At 40.6% G+C, this 22,989-nt stretch overlaps 2 long non-coding RNA genes across 2 annotated transcripts; both read right to left on the bottom strand.

Moving 5' to 3' along the window:
- Positions 1-5,220: 5,220 nt before the first annotated feature.
- On the bottom strand, positions 5,221-6,165 carry LOC125918605 (uncharacterized). The gene is made up of 2 exons (XR_007456509.1): positions 6,078-6,165; positions 5,221-5,431 (listed from the first exon to the last, which is right to left on the bottom strand). It is a non-coding gene; the product is annotated as an uncharacterized LOC125918605 (long non-coding RNA).
- A 4,588-nt stretch (positions 6,166-10,753) lies between these two features.
- On the bottom strand, positions 10,754-20,515 carry LOC125918604 (uncharacterized). Its single transcript, XR_007456508.1, has 3 exons — positions 20,305-20,515; positions 14,201-14,355; positions 10,754-11,634 (listed from the first exon to the last, which is right to left on the bottom strand). It is a non-coding gene; the product is annotated as an uncharacterized LOC125918604 (long non-coding RNA).
- Between the last annotated feature and the right edge of the window lie 2,474 nt (positions 20,516-22,989).

Genomic DNA, 22,989 nt, shown 5'->3' with positions numbered 1-22,989 from the left:
ATGGTGGCTTAAAACAACACATTTTTTCCTTATGGTTCTAGAAGTTAGAAGTTCAAAATCAAGGTGTTGACAGTGCTATGCTCTCTCTGGAGACTCCAGGGGTGGATCCTTCATTCCTCTTCCTGGCCTCTTCTGGTTGCTGGAAACTCTTAAGAGTTCCTTGGCTTGTGGTGGTCAATTTCTTTATCCATATTCACATGGCTGTCTTTCCTGTGTGTGTGTGTGTGTGTGTGTGTGTGTGTGTTTTCTCTTCTTATAAGGACACCAGTCATATTGGAGGAGCCACCTTAGTCTATATGAACTCATCTTAACATAACTAATTGTGTCTTCAAAGGCCCTATTTCCAAATAAGGTTACTTTTCTGAAGTTTTTGCTAGACTTGACTTTAACTCAGTACCAAATTACTTTGGTATTTTTGCTGAAAATCCATTGACCGTTTTTGTGATTGCACTATACTTTAAAACCCTTGCTCATCTTGAGATCAGTTTAAACATTAACCTCTGTTTTATTCCAGTTTGTTAAATCATTGAACCTTAAAATCTGGAGTAAATTTTCAAATATGGTAGTTGATTGCACTGTAAGTTTCCACCCCCCCCCCCCATAACCAGTTTCCTTCCTTCCCCTCTTAGTATTTATTTTGTGTTTTAAATTCTAAAGATACATACATAATGTAATGTAAATGCATATATATGATCATATATACTTAAAAATAGCCATTTTCCACTTGTGAGATAATTCATCTCATACCCTCTTTGATGCTTCCTCTAAGTTTTTGTAAACATATATATGGGGCCACTTTGCTCTATTACTTTTTTTGAGATTTGGGCTAGGCTAATCGTAATGTTACAATTTGCTTTACTGATTATTAAGGAGGGTCTCTCATCACTTTAATTTTTCCTGCTTATTCTTCATGATAAACTTCAAAATAATTTGTTCAAAAAGTTTGAAGTCCATTGCAGTTTCTAGTGGCCTAGCATTGTACCAAAACATAATTTTGAGGCAAACTGTCACTTTTTCAATTTTGGTCATGTCGTGGAGAAATATGCCTTCTTTATATCAGTCTTTGCTATCTTTCATTAAAGCTTTATAGTTTTCCTCATGTGGGTTTCTAGTACATGTTCTTATTAGCATCATTCCTAGATATTTTCCACTTACTGCTTCTTATTATTTGTAGAGCCTTTATTTTTCTTGTTTTATTTTCCTAACCAGTTTCTGCTGATATATAGGCACATAAATACTTTTGGTAAGTTTATATTCAATATGGTTGCTTACGAAAACTACTTGTATTAATTCGGTAATTTAAAAAATTACTTTTATCCCCTTTTGGCATCCAGAATTTAAACCCTGTAGGTTTGTTTTTTTTATTTTTCCCTTTTGGCTCCTTCGATGATTGTTTTCTGATGGCTGGACTGAGCTCCTTTTCAGATCTGCAATTTGAGGACAGGTTTGTGTCTTCTGCTCATAACTAGATTCCTATTGTCGGGGGAGTGTTATTCTGCTAGTCTGATTGTCTCCTGCCTTTGCTGCTTTGCTCCCTGAAATTTTCAACATGGTGGTGCATTGAAATGTACAACTTCCTATAAGCGATACTACCTGGGCTCTTGTGTCCTCACCTACATCTCCTTTTGGACATCCTACTTTGATGCAGTGTCCCAATACCAGTTTCGATGCCTCATTTGTTTTGCTGAGGATTGCTCTGGCCAGTCATGTGGAAGAGATCTGGTACAAGCACAATTATGCCTACTTTAGGAAGTAGCAATTAGGCAATAGAGAAGACTGCTCAGCTTTCAGCTTATCTCAGAATTATAAATAGAGGAAGCAGACAATGGGAGAAGCAGGAAGAGTCATCCTCCCAACTTTAGGAGGACGGCTTGGTTCGTTGGCTAACATTTTCATACTCTCTGCAGATAATGGAAATATTTCCTAGATTTTAGCACCAAATCGATGGCCACTTCTAATTTTGAAATGGTCGTAAGCTCTTTTTTTCTTTTCCTATACATAGGTTTCTCAGTGGAAAGCCAGGGAAGCTTGCTTCTTGGGCTCCAAGCCAGATGCCATTTTTAAAAAATTGTTTAATGTTATTTATTTTTCAGAGAGAGAGAGAGAGAGACAGAGAGAGACAGAGCGTGAGTGGGGGAGGGGCAGAGAGAGAGGGAGACACAGAATCCGAAGCAGGATGCAGGCCCTGAGCTGTCAGCACAGACCCCAACGTGGGGCTCAAACCCACAAACCATGAGATCATGACCTGAGCCAAAGTCGGACGCTCAACCCACTGAGCCACCCGGGTGCCCCCAGCTGCCATTCTTAATAGAAAGTTAAGAAGTTTGGAGGCAAATGAAGTGAGTCTTTGGAAACTAGTGTTCTATAGATTGGGATCCTCCATCAAGAGGCCTTCATAGAAAAAGGAAAGTTTCTTAAACATTTGTACAAGCCCTTCCTCGCCCACCTGCCCTTCCTCCTTGAAACTTAGGCTCTACCATTCTTATAAAATGTATTTGGCACTGTGGAAAAATACAGTTCACAAAGCATTTATTTTATAGCATGTATCAGACAAATAAGGTGACAAGAGCCCTCATATCCTAAAAAAAGGTGCTTACTAAAACTACTTGTATTCTGTAATCTTAAAAATTACGTTTATCCCCTTTTGGCATCCAGAATTTAAACTCTGTTTTTTGTTTGTTTGTTTGTTTGTTTGTTTTGTTTTGTTTTCCTTTTGGCCCCTTTGATGATATTTACAGGAAAACAAGGGCCTGAAACTGGTCCTTCTACCCTAGCCAGATCCCACTTCAAGCCTGTATATGAGAAAGCAGGATTCAGATGGTAAAGGAGTCAGCATTTCTTTGAAGAGAGTTGTCAGGTTGTCCAGTGTTTTCCCTCCTGAGAGGGATGTCCTTCTTCCACCCCAGACCAAGTGAAGGGCACTTCCAAAGAGTCATTTGTAGAGGGTGGGGTTATCTTCTGGGAGAAGAAGCTGACATATCATCCTCATTAAATGCATTCTGAACTGGAAACACCTGTAGGTGCACCCCAGGTCGTGTATGATGAGTTTCTGGAAGAAATTGACTTTGGTTCCCCGGAGTCAAGGTAGCAGAAAGGTACCATGTTGTTGCATGGATGTTCCTGGAAGAAGGTCTAATGGTGAAATTATGATTAGAGCTCAAAGAAGGGCTGACTGGTGGAAAGTGGTTTCACCAGCACTTAGGGGCAGAAACACTGAATCTTTTCTTGAGTCATTGTGTGCTACAGAAGTCAACAGAGGAGCCTCATCATGAGGGGTTAATGAGAAATCGCATTACCTGAGAAGGGAAAGTGTAAGCTGGAGGTGCCTGAAATGGGCCCTCTCAAATGGACCCACAGAAGCATCTGGTGAGAGAGGGAGAAAAACAAAGAGCTGCCCCACTGAGGACACATAGCTAAATTACATTACCAGTCGAGTAAGATTTGGCTTACTTAATCCAGCTCCCCACCCTACCTCCCATCCCATCCTTGGTCCTGTGTGGGTTGAGGGAACAAAGAACAATGAGCAGAGTGATAAGGAAAAGACCACCATTCTCTCTCACCTCCTGCAGGTCAGGGATGTTCATGTGTTTATTCTGAGCTGGGAAGAAGCTTTTATTTTTTAAGAGGCAGAGAGAGAGTGTGTGCGTGAGTGTGTGATTTGAGAAGGAGCAAAGGGAGATGGGCAGAGAGAATCTTAAGCAGGCTCCGCAGGGTATAGCTCGACCCCAACTTGGGGCTTGTCTCACAACCATGAGATCATGACCTAAGCCAAAATCAAGAGTCAGATGCTTAACAGACTGAGCCACCCAGGCACCCTATGAAAGAAGCGTTAAATTGAATGAGAGATTCAAGTGCTTAATGAGGTTCTTCGGACACCAGAAAGAATGTGCAAAGCTTCAGATCTGTTCAGGGCTGGGAAAGAGAAATTAGAATTTTTTAAAGGTGGTAGTTTAAAAAATTACTTTCCCATTTTGCACCCTATAAATTCAGTCCATTCTCAATGTTGATTATACTTGTACAAAAATCTATATGAAAAGGTAAAGTTGCATTGAGATTCTTTGCCTAATTGCTGAAAAAATATTGGGGTTGAACCTGGTTTCTTAAGTTCTTAGAAGAGATGCCCACTATTTATCTTGAATGTTCCTTGCTTTCATGTTTTGCAGGAATGATTAATAACAATGCCAACCCAGTTTCTCAGTCTTCAGTAGTAATAACGTTGACCAGAGCATAGGCAAAGACAATGAAAAAATTTTAACATGAGCTGAATCTCTGCTCTAATAAGAGAAAACATACCTGTGTCTTTTTTTTTTAATTTTTTTTTAACGTTTATTTATTTTTGAGACAGAGAGAGACAGAGCATGAACAGGGGAGGGGCAGAGAGAGAGGGAGACACAGAATCTGAAACAGGCTCCAGGCTCTGAGCTGTCAGCACAGAGCCCGACGCGGGGCTCGAACTCACGGACCGCGAGATCATGACCTGAGCCGAAGTCGGACGCTTAACCGACCAAGCCACCCAGGCGCCCCTACCTGTGTCTTTTAGAGATGAGCATATCTTTTCCTGGCCCATAAGTGTTGTCAAAGGAGTCTATTTGACTTAGAGCTCTTCAGATTTATATTTGGTTTTAATAAAAATTATGGATAGTGAAAGATTAATAAGGTAAGAACCCATGAGTCAACACAGATATAAATAAAGGAATAAACAAGTAAGTGAGGAAGCAGGGAATGGGTTTTCCTTATAGTAGGATGTTAACTAATAAATGTAAAATAAGTTAAGGAATTAGAAAAACGCCATCTGCCAACCAGGATAGTATTCATTGGTTTTAGCATCGTGGATCAAAGTTTGAGTAATGAAGGGATATTCATGTAGTCTCAGACTGTACTTTTTGTTACAAACAGTAAAATAGTAACATTAGAGTTACCTGGCAGGCATCGTATTAACCAATGATCAAAGCTAACATTGCCAGAAATGGCACTGGTCAACAGCAGGTCCGCCTGATATCATGCCCTGACATCTCAGGATCACTTATGGAATATTCTTGCCAGACGGTGTAACTTGAATCTCATTTTGAGGAAACAGTGGACAAACTCAAACTGAGGAATATTCTCTAAAATAACTAGCCTTTATTCTTCAAAAATATCAGTGTCATAAAATACAACAACAAAAAAAAAGAGTCAGAAACTGTTATAGATTATAGAGACTAAAGAGACATGACAACTGAATTCAGCACACGATCTGGGATCTTCTTTTGGTATAAAGGACGTTATTGGAACAATAGACAAAAGGGAAACGTCAAGATCTGTGGAGTAGATGATAATGTCGCTTCAATGTTCATTGCTCCATTTTGATGGTTTCCTGTGGTTATGTAAGAAAATTCCTTGTTTCTTGAAGACACACTGGAGTATTTAGGGATGCATTTTTCTTTAAGTCAGTCTGAAAAAAATATGAAAGAGAAGGCTAAAGCAAATAGAACAAAATGCTAACATCTGAGGAATCTAGAAGAGTTTCTGATCATTCTTTTTTCCTATTCTTGACACTTTTGTGTAAATCTGAAGTTTTGTCACAATAAAATATAAAAGAAATAAAAATTAAAAATTACAGGGTATGATACTGATGTCTCATTTTTTTTATTATATGTTTTAATAGTCATAATAATAAGCATGTATATATCACTTACTCTTTGCCAGTCACCATTGTAAGTGCCCCCCCCCACACACACACACAGTCACTTGATCTTTATCCTATGAACTAGGTGGTATTATTATTCCCATTTCACCAGGAAATTGAAGGACAGTGAGGTTAAATAATCTGCCTATAGTTACATGCCAGTAAATGGTGGAACTGGGGTATGAACTCCCAGGAATATGGATCCAGAGTCCACATAAGAACTCAGTGAATCATATTTCAAAGCTCATTAATACCACCTGGAAGCTCTTTTTGGAAGTTCTATTTGGAGTCTGTATTAGTTATGTAGATAACTAATCCATGTAACACATTACCCCAGAATTGAATGGCTTAAAACACCAGACACTTAATATCTCTCAGTATCTGTTGGTTAGAAGGTCTGGGAGAAGCTCACCTGGATGCCTGTGGTTCAGGATCTCTTCAAGAGACTGTAGCTGTTGACTGGGGCTGTGCTCTCATCTGAAGGCTCGACTGGGGGGATGTGTGCTTTCAAGCTCCCTCACTTGGTTTTGGCAGGCCTGGATCCCTCACCACATGGCCTCAACAGATTTTCCTTGTGACATGACAGTTGGATTTCCCCAGAGTAAGGAAAGAGAGAGAGAGAGAGAGAGAGAGAGAGAGAGAGAGAGAGAGAAGATGCTTAAGATAGAAGCCACAATCTTAGAATTGAATCTCAGTTGTGATGTGCCATCACTTCCTCTGGATCCTATTTATTAGAAATAAATCAGTAAGTCCACCCCACTCTTACAGAGAGGGAATTATCCTAGGGAGTAAATACCAAGAGCTGAGAATCATTCAGGGCCATCTTAGATGCTGCCCACCACAGAGTTTACATATGAGTTGTGTACATGTTGTTTTTGTTGTTGTTGTTTGTTCTCGTTGGGCATTATGATCTCTTGAAAGAGGCCAGTTTTTAAATATGGCCAGAAATCATGTGGCAGGGGTGTAGAATGGTAACTTTCTAAAAGGCAGTCTTGTTTCTACCTGGCAATGAATACAAATTGGACCTCTATTACCTTTTTCAGTCATTACTCCATTAGCTCTCCAGGTACTGGACATTACTCCCAGATACCAGCAAGTGACCGGCTGTGACTTTTGGGCCTTCCCCAAAGAGTGCTCATTCCTGTTCTGCTCACTGTGTCCATGTCTTCATCAACATGTCTTTTGCTGGATTAGTGGACTCCCCAAGGCTAGAGAATGTGCCATTTTTGCTAAAGCTGTTACTTCCCACCTAGTACATGCCTGAGCCAGGGGCTGAGTTAAAAGAGCACTGGCTAATTCTCTAGGAGAGCTCGCTTGATTTTTGGCCATGGCCGAGGGTCTGACATATGGCCAAGTCATTTGTACACTTAGTTGATTCTGTAAGACAGGCTTTTATACCTGTGCAGTTGTAATAGAGAGACCAAACAGATTTTGGACTTGATAACTTCCCAGGATTACAACCTTAATCTTTCCCCCTTAATTGGAAAATCCTTTGGCAGGGCAACACCTTTGTGAAAGTGGTGTAGGCAACAGTTTATGAACTAAGACACCATTTTCACCCGGGTTTTTCTCTTGTCATTCCATGTGGACACATTTCCTCTCTCTTTGCTGCCTAATTCTCACTGTTGGACTTCTTCTTTTGGAGGAGGCATAATGTTTTGGAGGAGAGGGTATAAAACAGAAAAATAGAAATAAAATAGCCATGAAAAAAAAAGAAATAAAATCGCCATCTCATTTGATTCCATCACCCACTAATTAACCAAGTTAACATGTTGTTCTTCCTTTCAGTCCTCTTTGATGTATATATACTGTTTAAAAAGATGAAACTAGAATCCTATTATACAACTTCTTATTTTTTCCACTATTTCATGAACAGTAAACAAGGCTGCTTAGCATTTCACTGTGAGCATCTAGTTAGACACATTGCTCATTGTGGATGTTCAGTGTGTTTCCAAGTTTTTTTCCCTTAAAAGTAATGCTATCACAATTTCCTTAGGCTGAATCATTGTGAATCTTTCTGATTATTTCCTTCAGATGATTTCCTGTAAGTGAAATGATGGGATCAGAGAAAGAAGTGAGAATTGGCATGGATTCTGAAAGCCGCTGGGAATTTCTGGAAGGGGAATTAGCTGCAGAAAGTGGACAGGAGGTCAGGGGCCATACTGGGGAGACCATGGGCAGTATAGTCGGTGGTTCAACAGATGGCCCCCTAGCCTGCAGTCCCAGCTACATGTTATTCAGACACTAAGTCTTTGATCTTAGCAAAGTTACTTTCACTTCCGAACCTGTTTCCTGATCTATAAAATGGGATTAATGATGTTATATAAAATGGACCAAAGGTACAGGGGCTTTTACCAAAATCACCCCTTAGAAAAGAAAGCATATCTGGGGTGCCTGGGTGTCTCAGTCGGTTGGGCATCCGAATTCAGCTCAGGTTATGATCTCCTGGTTTATGAGTTTGAGTTCTGCATCGGGCTCTGTGCTGACAGCTCAGAGCCTAGAGCCTGCTTCAGATTCTGTGTCTCCCTCCCTCTCTCTGCCCTTCCCCTGCTCACGCTCTGTCCCCCTCTCTCTCAAAAATAAATAAACATTAAAAAAAGAAAAAGAAAAGAAAGCATATCCACATATTGTAATCCTTACAGAGTGTCTCACATTTTGGGATACTGTCTTGTTTACTTTAACTGAAAAAAGCACGGTGTTGTCTAAAGAAAATACATTGGCCTGACATGAGTTCAATCAGTGCTGGTTTAGGATGCTTACAGAAGCTTCACGACAGAATCAAGAACCAGAAAGAAGGCAAGTGAATCGAACACAGATTTAGCAATCGTTTCTGGGAAAATGACCTCCTGAATGCAAATATTGGATCCACTGTAAGCAAACCTTCTGAGGATTCCTGTAAAAGGCACGGAGGTGAATGACTACATTGCAGAGCTCGTGAATAGACACCTAAGGTTTGAATAACTGGCACAACTGTCCTAATGTTATATTAATGGGTATTTGTGGCTTGGGATAAAATTTCCAGTGACAGTGTGCTACATCTCATACAACTGAGATGGAAATGAAAGTGACCAGTCGGGAGAAAGATGAACTGAAGGACTCCAAATGTGGCTGTAGAGAAAAAGAACACGTTGGTGAATAAATTATGTAATGATTCGTAAGACCAGAAAAAAGCAATATTTCTACAGTAATGTATAATTCAAATAGGATGTGATTTTAAATAGGTATGCGCGACTGAATTAATAAATTAAATTTTATAAGTCATATTTATTTTAGCTCCTGTCCTAAGAGTTTATGTAGTTAACTGGATAACAAGTGGTATTCAGAGGGTCTTTTCGTTGGGTAAGATGGGTCTCCTTACATCTGGGCAGTCTTAATTGGTTATCTAACTCGTAACGTTGGGTGAGAATACAAACGTGACCTTGATGAGGTGCTCGGCCCTCTGCCTGGCCCATAGCGCATGCTCATTTAACACCAGCTCATGTTATGGGGGGGGGGTCAGATAGCAGATGCCAACTCTGTACGAGCACCCACAGAGGGGGTGGGGGAGGGGAGACCAGGAAGCAAACTTGACTTACTTTTATCATTTGGTTTAGGGTAAGGTTTCACCATGTACTGTTGCCTGTTTCCAAAAGTAATTTTTTTTTTAAACTCATGAAAATGATGTTTCGTATGGGGACCCAAGAGAGCTTTCTGACTCCAGTGCCTAAGGTGTTGTCCCTGGGCTGATCAGCCTCCATACCTCAGCCCCCCACCCTCCTCCAGCACCACTACTCCTGACCCTATGAGCCTAAGAAAGGCTCATGACTTAACTTCCTCCTCAGGACACAACCTAAGCTCTTGTGCATCGTCTTTGACAAACTTGTCATGAGAATGAGCACAGGGGTTATCATCGTCCTCATGTTACACCTTGGGTGCTACGATGCTAAATCTTTTGTGCAAGATCCTGTAAAACGGTATAAGAGCTAGGAAGGTCTCTGCGTACCAAAGACTGTTCTTCTGGAAAGATAGTATGTATTTAGATGTTAATAAAGTGAGGCAGAGAAATCGTTTCTTTAATCTTTTTTTTTTTTCCCTGAGAGAGAGAGAGACAGAGACAGAGACAGAGTGTGAGCGGGAGAGAGACAGACAGAGAGGGAGGCACAGAATCCGAAGGAGGCTCCAGGCTCTGAGCTGTCAGCACCGACTGAGCCACTCAGGCGTCCCTTGTTTCTTTAATCTTTTTTTTTTTTTAAACGTTTATTTATTTTTGGGACAGAGAGAGACAGAGCATGAATGGGGGAGGGGCAGAGAGAAAGGGAGACACAGAATCGGAAGCAGGCTCCAGGCTCTGAGCCATCAGCCCAGAGCCTGACGTGGGGCTCGAACTCACAGACTGCGAGATCGTGACCTGAGCCGAAGTCGGACGCTCAACCGACTGAGCCACCCAGGCGCCCCTCTTGTTTCTTTAATCTTAAGGAGAAAGAACATTAGAGCCACTGAGGGGTTCCAGAAAATGACTCATAATGGTTCTTATTGGTCAAATGAGGCATGAATATTAAAGGAACATTATATTACAGTGAAAGAGAATCATAAGTCTGTGGTGTTTTAGCCTTAACTGCTTCACCTGAAAAATGGAAGCATAATATCTCCTTGCAGGGTCATTGTAGGATTAGAGATTATATATGTAAGGTGCTCAGTTCAGCATCAGGTTGTTTATTTGTTTTTATAGCAAAAATAGCCTAGGCTAAATAAACCACAGTAACACTTTACTTTCCCTTTTAACGGTTTATGACTGCAAATATTTACACCTCATATAGTATGTCTGCCCATACTTCTCACTTTATGCGTGCGTGGAATTTTGTCAGTGTTTGTGTGTCGCGGGAATGGAGGTGAAGTTCAGAGATGGTCATTTTTTTATTTGAGATTTTACTTGAGATTGATGTTTGATGCTACTTTCGTCACTGACCTGATTATACTTAGATTGCAGTCTCAGTACCAACTTTTCCCTTTCCCCCATTAAAAAAGAAAAAACTGTGGTAAAGTGCTCAAAACATGAAATTTACCATCATAACCATTTTTAAGTAATTAGTTCAGTCACATTAATTACATTCACACTGCTGTGCAACCATCACCACCATCCATCTTGTAGGGAAGGAGAATTTTTCCCTTCTTCCATTCTAGGTTCTTTGGCTAGTCTAATAATCAAATTGACATAAGACAGATTAACAGTAGAAAAATACGTTTTTATACCTATGGGAGCCCAGTAAAAATACGAGAGCCAAAGGGCAGATAGGTGATTGAGGCTCATATAACACTCTGAGCCAAGGAAACAGATAGGGGGTCTGCGGATATAAAGAGGAGGAAGGCCATTCACAGGAAGCCAGAGGATATGCAGACACGGTTCTTAGGTAAAGCTATCTCTGCTAATAACTTTCTTCCTGGTACAGGACACCTTTCTAATGTAAATTTAGACATGTGAGGGGTAGGAAAAGAGCCTTTCCTGAATCTGCTGGGGTTTGATCGCCTTCAGCTCACAGTAATCCTCATGCCGAAGACGCACATTTCTAGGGCGACAAATTCTTCTCCCCTGCAGTCCCATTTCAGGAAGCAGTGTCTCATTTCAAGAAGCGGTAATGCAGCAGGACTCCCAAAGTTAGGCCTATATTGTGCAAGCGACCAAGTAATTAATAAGAGATGTTTCTATAGGAACAAAAGAAAAACAAAGTTTTGAGTCCCAGGAGCTGCTGGTCGAGATTTCTAGATGTCAGGCTCGAGGCATCTTTAGATGGCGTGGGGTCAGGCAGTGGCAATCTGACGGATTTTCCTGGTTTGCAGTTTGAACGTCTCTGGTGATATTTTTGGGTACACCAGTAAAGTTCATGAGTAGCCCATCCAGGAGCAGGTGTGCAGAAGATTGGCTCAAGTGAGCGATTGTGGCTTCAGATTTTCTTTGAGGTTTGTATCATGTCATCTAGCTTCAGTTTACAGGGCTTCAGGAAAAAAAGGTAGTTTTAGTTGTCAGTGATTCCAAGTCAAAGGATTCCTAATCAAATTGGAAATGTTAGTTTGGAGATTTGTAGCTAGATGAGGAAACCAAAAGAACTGAGGATCCAGTCCAGTCTATAGGTAAACAGTAAAACCTCAAACACAATTAAGAGAACTTGAATCTAATATCCATACGTGGGTATTGTAGTTGCTGTTGAAACATTTTTTTCTCTCTATAATCGCCCTCATTCCTACCAGAGACAGCAGAATTAAAACTAATATGTTTACAAAGTAAGCCTAGTTTCTGTAAGTTTGGCCGGATTATTTCTAGAATAATAGAATAGTGATTGCAGCAAGAATAGTGATTGATCATATAGGCTCTTTTAAATCTGCTTTGCTGGAACTTTTCAGAAGGAATCACAAATTGAACTTTTAAAAGTCTGTTGAGGGGTGCCTGGGTGGCTTAGTTGGTTAAACGTCTGACTCTTGATTTCTGCTCAGGTCGTGATCTCACGGTTTGTGAGATGAAGTCCTGCATTGAGCTCTGTGCTGGCAGCATGGAGAGAGGTTCTCTCTCTCTCTCTCTCTCTCTCTCTCTCTCTCTCTGCCCCCTCCCCTCAAAATTAACAAATGAACTTAAAAAGTCTCTCAAGTCTAGGAAGCCAAGCCAGGGAAAGTTGCAGACTTTCCCTGCAACACCTATAGATTTTGGTGAATTCCTCTTTTTTCCGAGACCCACAATATTCTGAGGTTCTTGCACCTGCCAGGAAGTCACCATTCTTACTCACCTTATTCACCTGGTTAGGCTGATAGGAATCCTATAAGCAAGTACTAGGATTTATTTTTTCTAAGAGGCTTTATTGGCTGTAAAAAGTCCATCTTAGTTCCTTAAAGTTGTCTGGCATATCTGATTTTATGTACATTACTGTCAGATATAACATACCAGTCATATTATATCAGTGGCAGTGTAACCAATCTTTCCAGTTGTGTCTTGTTACAAGGAGAACAGATTCTTCCTGAACTTATGCAAATAAATATATTGAACTAAGATTACACACTCACTAAGAGTTTCCAAATTCTGTAGGGATCAGGTAGGGAGAAAAATTATTTCATCTTTGTTCACATAAGTACACTTTAACAAATGGCTGTAAGTCATAATTAGCTTCAGAAAAAAAGAGAAAAGTGTTCTTTACATCTGGAAAAACAAAACATTAAAGAACCAGCAACGTTTTAAACAAAAAGTCATAAAAACTATAATCATCATAGTTCATTTGGTCCCATTTAATTAATTCTTGTTGATCTTTCGTTAACAGCTTTATGAATCCAGTTTTTTCATTGGAGCTTCATAAGTTTTTACAGAGTGCAATGGTATGATCTTAAAGTGATCAGAAACCTGTACTTGGAATTCTTTCTTTGAGTCTCACTAAAGATCAAACACTTTTGCAAAAACATCAGAGTAAAGCAATAACTAAATGCTAAAAGACTTAACAATGGCCATGATTAAAGATCTGATGAGAATTCATTATAATATGGCTGACAAGGAAATTTGGTTATTTCTGTAATGTACAACATTTCAAGATAGTAACTAGAATTACAGGGGATAACATTCCAGGACATATCAGGTTTCTAGGCACTTTATACAATTTCTGGAACACTTTTATTAATAACGCTTACCCATACAATATAACCTAAGAATGTTTATCATCATTTATTTGACATTGCTTGCCACATGATTTAACATATCAAATAAGTCCAATTATTGTGTTGTTAGAAGGAGAAAGAACAAATATTTTGCAGTGTTCTAGGGACCCATCTGGCAAATCTCAAAGTTAGTTCCAGGTCAAACAGACTTCATTTAGAATTTGATTTGGGGATGTTTGTCGAATGTCAAAAGGCTTGGATACTTGGCTAAATAAGGATCACAGATGATTATGAGACAATCCTCAGTTATCTATTTAATCAAAGTGGCAATAAAATATTTCAAAGGAAAATACAAAAGGTTACATAGTCATAAGTAAAATCTAGCCCTTTTAATATTGAGAAGACTCAGTTCTTTTAAATAATCAAAGATCAGATGATGTCAACATGAAGCCCAGGAAATTACTTTGGTAAAACACAAAAGTTTTGTTTTCTAGACAGATTACTTAAGAAGTAAAGAAAAATATTTTATAATATATTATTATCAAGGGCAGACCAGTGGTACAAGGAAACTTTGTTCTTTTTGCAGGTGAAAGAAAATTATTATAGTTTTATGTAAGTACGCTACTGATTTTAAAGCCTAATTTTATAACCCTTGTAATACACTCAGTTTTAGCCAACTTGACCACACAGGGTAAGATGCTCTTTTTTCCCAACTTATTTGATTTTTTGCTTTATTTCTACCTTTCCCATTTTGAAATAACAAATTTTACTTTAGGACACATGTGCTTTCTTTTCTCTTAACAAAAATACATTTCCTTATTTCATATCTTTTCTTTGTCTAGAAACATACTTCTATCCCCTTTACATACACAATTCTTTCCCTTACTATTTTTGGTAGCTCTAATCACATATATTAATTGGAATACTTACCCCTTAGAACTGTTACACCAGCATTCTGTAGATTGAAGGTTTATGAATATATCTCATAATTTCTGGAAACACGTTTCTTCATAGCTCCATCCTTTAATGGATGCTTATGCATGCAAGACATGCTTATGAATAGACCCAAATTTATCCTTAGTTTTCTGCAATAAGAAGGCCCAAATCCATAAGGCTATGTTCAGTAATTAATGTTTCAGTGTCTTATTTGGAAATGATCTAGATATTCAATGAATTTTGATGGGGTTTGGGGGTGATGGTGAGGGGATTCGGAGCTGACAGCCAAGAAAGAAGTCTTGAAGATGTCTTTGGTGCAAAAAGGTGTTTTTATTAAAGCACTGGGACAGGACCCCCATGGGCAGAAAGAGCTTCACTGGGGTCATGACGGGTAACTGTTCATATATCTTCAGGTTGGGAGGGGGTTAGGGATAGAGTAAATTTCTAAGAAATTTTGGAAGCAAGGTTTCCAGGACCTTGAGGGGCTAGCTGCTGTTAGGAAAATGTCACTTATTACTGTTTAGTAAAACCTCAGTCATGAGACCCTTCACATGTACATCAGGGGCCCATAAGCTTGGGGCATGATTGCCAGCATATATCTTGGGGGAGTTGAGATAAAGGAAGTCTCCAAAGGAATTTTTATATGTTAAAGTAGACTTACAGGATCCTGGGGGGTGAGGATAATGTTAAGCCAAGATTCCCTTTTGCCCCTAGACAAGTGTCATCATCCAGGCCGCTGAGCTCCTAGAGGGAGGTCACTCTGCCGGTCTCAAGGATTTGCCCGTGGGCTGTAGGCAGTAAGGGAATTTAATATTTCATTTGCCTTAGTTTCCCATATTACCGTGGCAAGCACTTAAACCCCTTTCCTTTGTTCTTGGGTGGCCAGGAGTGTCCAAGGAATATCACACATATTCCACCTCCTTCATCAAATTTTCTATCTCTTTATTTAACTTAGCGAAACTTTAAGGTTTCAAGTTACCAAAAAGATTTGAGAAACTATTTTAAGTACACATTTCATAAAAACATAATTTGCTAAAAAAGTTTACCTAAAAATTCTTGTCCCACTTACATCTAAATCATGTGCTTGGAACAGTTATATTTCGATTACCCATGAAACTTCATGAGACACGACACAAAGTCAGCCATCATCCCATTTTGCTGACGGATCCATAAGAGAGATAACATGAAGTTTATTAGCAAACCCAGGTGCTTATGTATCTGAATTATAATCAGCGTTGATAACGCTGAAGGCATACCTATTTTAATTAAACTAACAAACTTCCACCAGCTTTTATGTACCAAAGATTATCCCAGATTGTGTGGATTTGAAAAACATTTGGGTTTATATTTCTGGAAATTTTGGAATATCCAATTCTTATATAAGTACTTATTTGTTTTTAAGCCAATTAAATAGAGCCCTTTTACAAATTAATTTTGGCAAACCGAGACCCCCATAGCCACTGCCTTAACATTTTAGCCATGAGTCAGACGCAACAACACAAAACTCACCAGTTTACAAGAGAATAGTCATATCCAAATTTTATCTTGGCAGTTGGAATAAGTTAAGTTTATCTGTTGAGATGGCTGAAGCCCCATTTCCAAATACTACCCTCCCTCCTTGCTTTTCCCCCTGAAGGAAATAATGTCTCCAAAGTTTGCATTTCAATATTTGTTTTTTAATGTTCTACTTATTTTTGGGAGAGAAAGAGACAGAATACAGGTGGGGGAGGGGCAGAGAGAGAGAGGGAGACACAGAGTCCAAAGCAGGCTCCAGGCTCTGAGCTGTCAGCACAGAGCTCAATGCAGGGTTCAAACACGTGAACCATGAAATCATGACCTGAGCCGAAGTCAGATGCTTAACCAACTGAGCCACCCGGGTGCCCCTCCAAAGTTTGTATTTCAAAGAATGGCTCCTTGGTCCTAGAAAAGGGGAGTTTGAAAATCTACATTAAAAAGGCACAGAGAAAGTATCCAAGTTTTCTCCAAGATGTTTTTATAAAGGGACTATTTTCCTTTTATCAGAGGTCTAGAGTGGTTTAAATGTTAGCTTTTTTCTTAGCTTCAGGACAATTCTGTTTTTAATATCCCAGTATCAACAAGCATGTTTAGATGCATACGTGAAGTTAAGGGGACTGGTAAGGATGGACGAGATCGAATTGCCTCTAGAGTCACATTTCTGGTTTTGTAGAAATTGGTTATTTCCAGTTCCCCCCCACACAAAATTGAGTTGTAGCCCGAATGATATCCGAAGGCTGACCGGCCCATCCAACTACATTTCCTTTAATTTGCTTCTGTATCCCAGGAAGATTTCCAACAAGTATGGAAATTAAAAGATGTGTGTGTGTGTGTGTGTGTTCTAGAACTGTGGGATTTAATGCATTATGTCTTTTTTTTTTAAGTTTATTTATTTTTGAGAGAGACAGCAAGAGCATGACAGAGGAGGGGGCAGAGAGAGCGAAGCAGAGGATCTGAAGCAGAGCCCGACACGGGACTCAAACCCATAGACCATGAGATCATGACCTGGGCCGAAGTCGGACACCTAACCGACTGAGCTACCCAGGCACCCCTAATGCGTATGTCTTTAAAGTATGTATAAAGTGTTTACCAAAAGTCTTCTGTTTGAATGTACATTCCAACCTTGGACTAGTTCAGCTTAGGGGGGAACCTCTGCCATGGCTTCTGTTTGCCCCTGAACATGAGCCTCCAGCTTAGAGATCTTTCCTGGTCATTTGTATGAGGGCCTGGGAGAGATTATGGCCCTCTGTTTTCTCTGTGAGAAAACAGGGTTTTTTCAAGGGGGCCGGCTGGCTTACCCGATAACTACCATATACTCATGGATGGGAACAATACCCCTTGATAGCCAATCTAGGTCCCTCTGAGTGGGGTTGTGAATGGCCACTGATCCTTTTAGCTCCTAACTTCGGTAGGATCTTCTGAAAGTGGAAGTAAAAAGACTTTATAATTTATAAGATGTGCTGCTGTCCAGGAGGCCTGAGTTCTTTGCAGTGGGGAATCTAAGTAAGATACATCTGCCAGGGACATTGTATAAGAAGGCCTGAAGCTGCCCGAGCCTGATTAGAGAGCCCTGGAAAGTTGGGAGAGTTACGCAGAACAGCAAAATGAGCCCTACCCCCTGTCTGGGGTGTTTCTGCTAAATTCACTTCCCGACTTACAACATTTACATGAGCACACTGTATACTGTGACACTGGAGATTAGGCTGGAGTGTTCTGTGTAAATCTCACAGGGAAAGGGAAGTTGAAACAGGCAGATGGGGCCAGATTTTGAGAAGAGGAGTTTATCTTGGATTTTAATTTTTTGTTATAAGTCTGATTTCCGTCCTTTCATTTTGCTATCCCTAAGGCTAGCCATTATATTCCTTTGTGTCCACTTTTTAACTTGGTGTTTCCATAGGTACCAATAGGACAATTGTTCAGGATGGGACTGTCTGATATTTTTTTTAAGTATAGCCAATTCAAAGGATCCATCATCTGGCCATTGATGAGTAACATATTAATCTCAATAGCAACTCAGTCCAATAAGCCTTTTACAGCTTAGCCACAGACATAAGAGTGTCCCAAAAGAAGGTGCAAAAGACACAGTCCCCGTAGGAGCCAGAAAGCTGGCTCCCAAAGCTAGTCTAAGAAAGTAAAGCCCTCCTTCTGCCTCCAGTCAGAGTTGCTAATCTGTGACCCTGGGAAGGCATGACTGGGATGGGGCTTTTCTCGTACTAATAAAACAACGAAGATTGAGATGACCTAAGGCCCTTATGGACCAGGACCCCCTATGACAAGTTCCCCCGAGAGCTGGCATGGTGAACCAGAGAGAACTGTGCTTGGAACTTCACATAGTTGAAGCCCAGGTGTACAAATATCTGATCGGGTCCTTGCTTTCGATTCTTTTGGGTGTATAGATCCTTAAGGAGAATTGCTGGAGCCTATGGTCTTTCTATTTTTAATTTTTTGAGGAGGTGAAGTATTGTTTGCAATATTGCGTGCCACTTCACCTTCCCACCGACAATGTCCCTTTTACTCTTTGCTCCCTGGCTGGCCTCTCCATGAAGGGCTTGGGAACATTAGTTGCTTTTCTCACATTATCGTACAAAGGACAGGGTCCCCTCTTGCATCCCGTCTATCACGACTTAATTTGGCATTTATTGCCTCTTTATCCTTGTTTTACTTGGTAATTTTGTTCAGAGGTCATGGGCTAGAGGCTTAGGTGTAAATCCTTAAAAAGGACACGTGAACATACAAGTTATCCTTTGTACATCTTTACTGGACTTTTGTCATTTTTTTATTGCCGTTAATATACTACCTGTACCTATGGGCTACCTATCACTGAATTTCTCCAACATCCTTAGCAAGGACATGTCATAAATATTTGCAAAAGCTAATATAGAAATGCAGCCCCTTAGAGATTTGTGGGAGTAAAATTAATCTGGGGAATGTATTTGATGTTTGGTTAGTGTCTGATTCTTAGGTGTACTAGATGTGTCTGACTACATGCTGTTATACTGGAATAAAAACGCTTGGGCAGTATAGTGAAATCTACAGATGGTCTCCTCCACCCGGTCCGCTCCCCATGACTCCGAATGATAATAAATATCACCAGTGGAGTTCCTCCCCTGTTTTCTCAGTATGATCTGTCCCTTTCGCTTTTGAAACGGTGGCGGTTTTCTCCACATCTCTTAGGTCCCCAAACCTGAGGGGGTTTTAATTTCCTAAGATTGTGTGTTTAGCCTGTGAGGAGAGGTACAGATGCCTTAAGGAGTAAGAGAACAGATAAAGCAACAAGTTCTCCAGGGTTCTTTCTGATCGTCCCTTCTAGAGTCAGGCTCTTCTCCACCAGCATTGTCTTGGCATGTGGCAGCCCCCTCCTACCTGTGTGCTTACTGGCATTCCAAGACAAGCAGCGTGGTGTTGAAGCAAGCTTAGGGAGCCAAAGACTTTCCAACTATGGCCTTGCTTCCTAAGTCAGCCAGAATCCTACATGGGTGCTCCCGGAGTCCTCAGGAAGCCGTCTTCCCATCGAAACGGGCAGAGATGCACCTACAAGTGGCAGTAGCTCTGTGATTTTATTTTATTTTTGCAATTTCTGTTCCTCATACCACCCCTGTTTAATTCTCCATTGATTTTTTTTTTTGAAAGGAGAAACAAATCCCCTCCAGTACTCTGTAGAAGGCGATTACGATCACTGCTGAGGAATAAAGTAATTTTAATGTAAATCATATAAACTCTGAATGTAAGTATCTGAACTGATAGGGTCCTTCAAACCATTGCAATTTTTTTGTATTTCCACTCTTGGGAATGGAAGACTTTTTAAAAACCGAGACTTAAAAACAAACTCATCATTGCAATCTCTCTTATGCTAAGTAGGAATCTTAATTATCGTTGAATAATCAGCCTCGCCTAAATCTAAAGGTTATCCTAAAACCGCTGACAGTAGCAAAAAGCCTAGTAGTTCTTTCGAATGACAGGTTCAGATAGTTCCAACTGAGTCGCTATGGAGTTGTTCAGTACAAAGAGCTCAGGTCAAAGGAGAGTTTTGTTTGATATATTCTTTTTTCTCTGAATGGGGACTGACTGCCTATTTTATAAATATGGTGACATGGAATTAAAGTTTATATTATCTGGCCGTTTTATTATAGGCTGCTTTTAATATAGGCTCTTTTTTAGGGCTCTTTTATCATATACTTTGAAAGCACATCTTTTGGTGGGAGATATTCTGTGCTAATTAAACCAGCAGAAATCTATGTAGACTGAATTAATAGCCAATGAAACTGGGGTAACTGCTTCTTCATTTGCAAAATGCTGAGCCATTAGGAGGATCAATCAGTAGGGGGTGGTGTAATCCACAAACACAGACATGCATCTGAATGCAGAGTTGTTCCTTTTTTTTTTTTTTTCCATTTTGAAATGCATTAAGAGAAAAAAGCATCCCAGTGGGGGCTTAATAAAGGACTTTTTTCTTCTTTTTTTACCTTTTATTTTTATACCAGGCTTCACAGTTTGGACACCACTGTGAAGGCAACATTGTGAATATTAAGCAGGAAAGGGAATGAGGCCAAGCTGTTACCTGGTTGTAAGAATCAGATACGAACCTTTTTTCCATTGCCTGTGTGGAAGGTGTGATATGCTCAGAATGACCATTTTGATCTTGTTAAATCGGCAAATTTAGTAATAATGGTTAAGTCTTATGCAAGCACGAGGGGGGTTATAACTGGTATGGATTTATGATGGGGTTCTAATCTCCAGGGCATAAACTTGAACCTCCCTCAGGAGACCAAAGCTGTCCTGTTGCCCGGCATTAAACTAAACACGCTGGTGTTGCCCCTAACAACAGTTGCTAGGAGACCTTTGCCAGCATGTGGAGGGGAGGGAATCACTGCTGATCATGGCACTATTTATCATCATACACCAGCAGTCTTGTTTAGGGAAAGGCCTGACACACACTGACTGTGCCACATGATAGAAATATCATACACACTCTGGGAACGGAAAGCATCTGGAAAAGGTCTGAGAAATCAGACATAGTTGTCGTGCGACTGGTATCTCATCCTGTGTGGTTTCTGACTGTGACTGCCAACACGACATCAGTTGTATGACAGTATTAGATTTACTGTGTGACCATCCTGCCTCTGCTGGGGGAGGCTTGGAAGGGATGGGGAGGGGGAGTGGGCAAGAAATCATGACGATATTGTTGCTCTGTCCGTATTAGGATTGTAACTCTGGTAAAAATCAACACCTACCCTATATTATCAGTGGACAGCCCAAGTAAGGATATATTTGGAGCCTTCTCTAAATCATGACATGATTTGATTTATAGATCGTCAAATATCTCATGATGTAACTCACTTTCTGAGGCGCAAAGGTCCCCTACTCCAGACTAGTTCCTCGTGTGAAGGTATTACATGCATTCTAGCACGGCACCACTGTTCATGCAACGGATGAGCTCGACCCAATCAGAGCCCGAGCGGGTGTTCCCAGGAAAGCACGCCACTCTTTGAGTTGAGCGACTGCTTGGAACATCATCTTTTTTTTCTATTCTCTATCCCTGTGGCCAGTCTGTGCAATCACAGCTTGGGCTGGGATTCATGTGGTTGGAGTAGTTACACTGCAGACCAATAGAAACCTGCCTGACCCCACCCACCCTACTTTTATCAGCTTTAAAGGAGCAATTCTCAACAAGACTTTTTCTTTTCCTTTTTTCCAATTAAAAAGCCATTTTTAATGATAGCACATTAAGGTGGTGCATACATTTATTAATGCCTGTAGTGTTCCACTACCAAATAGCATCCCTGCTCTCGAGGCTTCAACTCTTAAATGATCCAGCGATGTTACCACCAACGAAAAGAAAAAAAAGCATCTCCCGGAGATTTTTCTATGAATGTGCCAGATAATTAAAATGACAGTAGCTTCAGGGTGAAATGTTGTACCTGCCTTCCTGTGTTCTCAGTGTTAGAATCGCATTTTTGAAGACATTTTTATAGGTCACCAGGAGGGAAGAGTAGAAATAAATCAGTGAATAAAAAAAGTACATTTTGCTCAGAAAAGAAGAGGGGAAAAGCTATAGATATATAAAAGGTCCTTTGGCAAAGTGATGGGTGGGAGTATGTTATTATTTCCCCATGGAAGAAATAAAGTGGGTGATGATCTGACTTTGGGACAGACTATCACGTAGTGTTCCAAGCCTCCGGCTCTGGCTCTGGGATCAGACCTGAATTCATTTACTGTCGCTCCTTCTTGTTGCTGAACCACTTTGGGCAAGTTGTATGTATGTATGTATGTATGTATGTATGTATGTAAAAAATTTTTTTTGAAGCTTATTCATTTTTGAGAGAGAGAGAGAGAGATACAGAGTGTGAGTGGGGTAGGGGCAGAGAGAGAGGGAGGCACAGAATTCCAAGCGGGCTCCAGGCTCTGAGTGGTTAGCACAGAGCCTGACACAGGGCTTGACTTCACAAATTGCAAGATCGTGACCTGAGCCCAAGTCGGACACTTAACCGACTGAGCCACCCAGGCACCCTGGGCAAGTGTTTAAATTTAGATGAGCTCTCTTTTCTCCCATAAATTTAGGATAATAGTTATGTATTACATGCATACAATATACAAACACGATTAGATGGCACAAGGTATGAAAGGCCTTCAGTACAATGCCTGACACGTGGCAAATTTGCAATAGATGACAACCTTATTTTCTGCTGTAAATTCCTGGGAAAGAAGATCTTAAGGCAGAACTCTAGAAGGAAGAATTGAGTGTTATTTGCATGCGGGGAGTGGTGATTCCTGCTCGCCTGTCCCATTAAAGACACTCGGCTGAAAGGCAGGTGTCCACGGCACAGACCTACCCCAGGATGCTGGAACGACACGGCCGGAGAACAGAATGAATGCTCCTAAAGCAGATGAAACCAAGGCCACATCTGCCCCACTGCTAGGAGAAGCTCAGAGGGACCCTCACCAGTAACCTTAGCAGAGCCTCATTGTGTCCGATGCTCACAGACCCAGAGCAGATAATGGATTCCCAGAAGGGACCAGCAGTGGTCAACATAATGAATAGCATTTGCCCAACACGTTATCCTTTTTGATCCCAGCAACAGCCTTCTGTCACACAGAGGGCTGGGACTCTTTCCTTCCTCTTTCTCTCCAGAGAGAAATTGATCCTCAAAATCTGTGACTTGTCCCTGATTAAATGGGTCAGCCTAAAAACTATAAGGCACAGGGCCTCATGCGTGTCTTCTGCCCTCAAATCCCACATCCTAGAGTAGAGTCTTGACTTACTGGGGCAA

Source organism: Panthera uncia, chromosome B4 (genome assembly GCF_023721935.1).
Source record: "Panthera uncia isolate 11264 chromosome B4, Puncia_PCG_1.0, whole genome shotgun sequence".
Taxonomy (NCBI): domain Eukaryota; kingdom Metazoa; phylum Chordata; class Mammalia; order Carnivora; family Felidae; genus Panthera; species Panthera uncia.
This window is presented reverse-complemented; position numbering and strand designations above follow the sequence as displayed.